Below are 4,648 nucleotides of genomic sequence, written 5' to 3'. Positions count from 1 at the left end.
CATTTGACTTCTCCTTTGACTACAATAGTCATGGTCCCTAAACTCCCACTATCTCTCTTGAAACTTATTTCAATTGTGTTATACACATCAAACATTTTGGAGAGTATGTGTTTATTGTTCACTACATAGTTTACAATAAACTTAATGAACCATTAGGATAGGGACATAAAGGTGAAGTCCTGGCCTAGTTTCCGTCTCGTTAAGTGGTTTATCACTTCAACACTCAATGATTCAAAATCATCATAAGTCCATGTTGATGGACTGTTTTTGTCAAACAACCATTATGTTCTAAACATAATAAAAAACTTTCAAGAGTTGTTCAAGGCAACTCTCATTTCTTCATACAACAATTTGTAAGTGAAGAATCATGGCACCTAAAGTGTCCATGCCCTTGTGCTTACTTCTAAAGTTCCTTGTTCATGTAACAAAGAAACAAGCACTAATGTTTGCTTTTAACTAAGAGTTGTTCAAAGCAACTCTTATTTCTTCATACAACAAATTGTAATTGAAGAATTATGACATTAAAAGTGTTGTCCTCTTTATGATAGACCTTTTCTAACATATTCTTCTAATGATACATTATCAATAGGAAGATGGTGAGGATGAGACTACTTAGGTACATTTACAAGCCATTAAAGACAATCTATGGTTTTGTAGTACTAAGTCCGGAAATTAAAGCTTTCGGCTTTTATTTGTCAAGTGTTGGATAGCGTTTGCAAATATATTGGTAAATAAATACATAACGAATATAAATCGATTGATTTTAAGCCATTTGATCAGGGTCTTTAAATCAAATAGCACCACCCACTATTTTTGGCAAATTCCATATCCCTCATTGGAATTCGAGAGTTTTGGAGGAAACTCTTAGTAGGGTATGGGAGACTCACTACTACCAAGCCCACCTCACAATGATATGATATTGGCTAGCATTAATAATAATGAGAGAGTACGCTTACTCATTTGCATCTCTTGCAAGTACCCATCTAATTTGGCCTCTAGAGAATGTAACCTTACAATGATATGATATTGGCTCCATTGCACTTAGTTAAGTCATTCCCACCATGCAAGTTCGGGTAGGGGTTCAAGAACAACCTCACAATGATATGATATTGATCATTCTCGTTGCCTACCTTTCACAACATTAAGTATACATATAGACTCCTCCTTAGTGTAAGCACGCACTTTGTACTCCCCCATGATAGGGTGAAGCCGCTGTACAAGTCACAAACAATCGGAGCCTACCACGGTGGAAGGCCATGAAAGAGTGTTCAAAGCACTCTCACGCTTATCAACTTAATAATGGTTTGGTTGAGGGTTTTTGATAGGAGCATATTTATGCGACTTAGTTGGCTTGTTCTTGTGCATTTATGTCGTGTTTCCTTAGTTATTTTAATGTTTAAAGTCATTTTCTTGTGTTTTCAGACTCTAAGTACAAAGTATGCAAGAAGATGCATTTTGGAGGCCTTTGGAGCATGTTTCGGGCTTGGAATGGATAGCAAATGCATGGGCCAAGTGGATGGACGAATTTGAGAACTAAAGAGGCCAAGAATATGAAGAATTATGGTCCAAAAGATGAAGAAAACAGCCCAAAAATCTGTCACCCCAACTTGCATTCCTTGCCATGCAAACCACATAGAATTCCCTTTGGATTCCATGCCATGCTTGATCACTCTTGTCCCCTACATAATTTCTAATTTCATGCTTCAATTCATTTAATTATTACACTCAATTGCTTGATACCTCTTGTTCCCTTCACTCATTAGATTTTAGACAACATTTACATCCATTACATGCACCAATTGATGCTCCATCATTCACATTTGGAATCCCATGCCTTGTGTACCACATGTTGCTGCACCTTTGACCCATTTATTGACACATTTTCACCTCCCTTTCCATCTCTATGCAATGTACACAATCATTCATGCCCCCTAGCTACAAGACCACTCCATTTTACCCTTCACACTTTGCATCATCACTTCATTTTCACCCTTGGACCATTGCACACCACACACACAAATTGCCAAGCATTTCATCCTTAACCTAACCTGATTTTCTAAGGTTTTTGGGGCCTATAAATACATGTTTACACCCCTTGGCCAAAGGATAATCCCCCATATTCATCATTTTATCACAGAAATTCGTCCATACACACCCTAGGAAGCAAAACACCCCAAAAACACCATTCTAGTGCCTAGAAAACATAACAGCCACTCCACCTTCTTCCACCCTCTTTGCCTAGTTCTCTACCACTCCCCAACCATCAAACACTCTTCCACTCTCACCCTAAACCCTTCCACAAAATTCCCCATCCATTCTACACCATAAATCCACCCAAAAATCTGTCCACAAGCTTCATGCCGCAAGCAAGGGAAAGGAGGAATCTTGGATGCACTTGCTACCAAGTTGGAGCATTTTAGGTGTTTTCTTTCCTTTGATTTTAATGTCTAATTTTATGTATCTTTGCTTTGTGAGTATGAGGAACTAAACCCCTCTTAGTTAGGGGGTGATTCGAAACCATGTACATGCTTGCAATATGATTTGATTACATTCAGTTGTTATTTCATAAGTTGCGGATTCAATTCGTTCATCTACTTGATTGATAACTTATTTGTGTATGTTGATTGAGAGTGCACGCTTAGTTTTCATGCATGAATATGATGCTAGATTATGAGGGAGTTTCACCTAATAGTTACAATCTTATAATCACAAGTAGTGAAGGTCGCTTGAAAACGATCGCGTTGAATGAATTCTTGGCACTAGTTTCATGCTCATCATAGTAACGAATGCCTCGTCAACACTTATAGTTCTCATTGTGCTTCATGATTCTTGATTGTATCTTTATTGTGCTCATCACGTAAGGAACCTTTGAGGAATGCTTTGAATTGTTGTATGCGCTTTTCCATCCAATTCATTAACTTAAGGAGAACTTGAAGGTTAATTTAAGCGTATCTAATTAACTTGGGGTGTTGAGTTTCATAATTTATTGAAAGAACAACTGAAAATCATTTTGTTTGCAAGTGTGTCATGTGTGGAGAATAACCTCCTAACTAGCCTTTTATCCATCCTTTTCATCCAAAAACGTTTTACAATCTGTTTTGTTTTAAAGTTTCTGTTTTGTTTTCAATTTTCGTCCAAAACAAATCCCCCTTTATTTTGAAGTCTTAGATTAGTTAGAAAGTGTTTTGATTTGTGTTTCTAAGTGTTTTGATTCAAGTTTTCATCCAACTTCGTCCAAGTTCTTGTTAGGTTCTCAAAACTGCCCAGAAAGTGGTTTTTAGGCAGTTTTGAGTCATTAGGTTGCTGTTTTGAGTTTTATGTTTGTTTAAGTATTTTAAAGTATAGTTTTGCATTCTTTGAGTCTAGTTTAGTGTTTTAAATTTTGTTTTTATGTTTTTAAGTCAGTTTTCAAGTGTTTAGCAATCCCTCCTAATCCCCGGCCTAGAACGATCCCTACTTACATACTTTACTACATTTGATAAAAAGAGGGTTTAATTTTGTGTGTTAACTTATTTTTCACATCAAATTTTGGCGCCGTTGCCGGGGATTAGCAACTTTGCTAATCTCTTGGATTGTTTTCTTTCGAATTATTGTATTTTGTTTAAGTTTCTGTTTAAGTTGCTGATTTGTTTTGTTTTCTTTGTTTTTAGGTACTAGTTTATGACCCGTAGCTCACAACCTGTTCGTGAGCATATCTCCGACTTTGACGGTGATTTTGAGAGAACTTTGAGAAGGAAAAAGAAATTGCAAGAGTCTAATCCTCCTAGTCCTGAGCCTGAATTAGAAGAGCAAGAAGTTGAGGTTGAAGAGAAGGCCACGACACAAGTAGGTGGAGAAGAGCAAGGTATAGCCATGGACAACCGTACGCTCAAGGAGCTTGCCGCCTCGGGTTTGGATAATGCCGCACCATTGTGTATCCAATATCCCATGACTGCTCAAGGTAAAACCGAAGAGTTCGAATTAAAGTCAAGTTTGCTCCACCACATTCCAAAGTTCCATGGGTTGTCCATGGAGGATCCGAACAAACATTTGAAAGAATTTGAAGTGGTGTGCTCAAGTATGACTCCGGTTACCGTTGACGGAAGTATTTTAAAGATGAAGGCTTTTCCATTCTCTTTAATGGACAAAGCCAAGGATTGGTTATACGAGTTGGCTCCCGGTACAGTTACATCTTGGGAGAGTATGAAAAGGGCGTTTCTGGAGAAGTTTTTCCCAACTTCTCGCATCATTCTTCTTCGTAAAAAAATAAGTGGAATTCAGCAAAGCCAAGGTGAATCTTTCCCATCTTATTATGAACGATTTAAATCACTTGTTGCTTCTTGTCCACAGTATCAGATGAAGGAGGAGCTACTTCTTCAATACTTTTACGAAGGTCTTTTACCACTTGAACGGTAAATGTTGGATGCTTCCGCGGGATGAGCTCTAGTGGATAAGACACCTAGGGATGCCAAAACCCTTATTGCGAATCGAGCACTCAATGCACAACAATATGAAGGTGTTGGGCAAAGAGACACCCCACGGCCACATCATGTCAATGAGGTAAGTTCTATTTCTAAGTTACAATCCCAAATGGCTAACCTTACGTCTATGTTATCGCAGTTGGTTGAAGGCCCCAAAACGCAAGGAACTACAATCTGTGGTGTATGCT

The sequence above is a fragment of the Malus domestica genome, chromosome 15 (assembly GCF_042453785.1).
Source record: "Malus domestica chromosome 15, GDT2T_hap1".
In the NCBI taxonomy this organism is placed as follows: domain Eukaryota; kingdom Viridiplantae; phylum Streptophyta; class Magnoliopsida; order Rosales; family Rosaceae; genus Malus; species Malus domestica.
The sequence above is the reverse complement of the archived record's forward strand: the minus strand, read 5'-3'. Positions refer to the sequence as shown.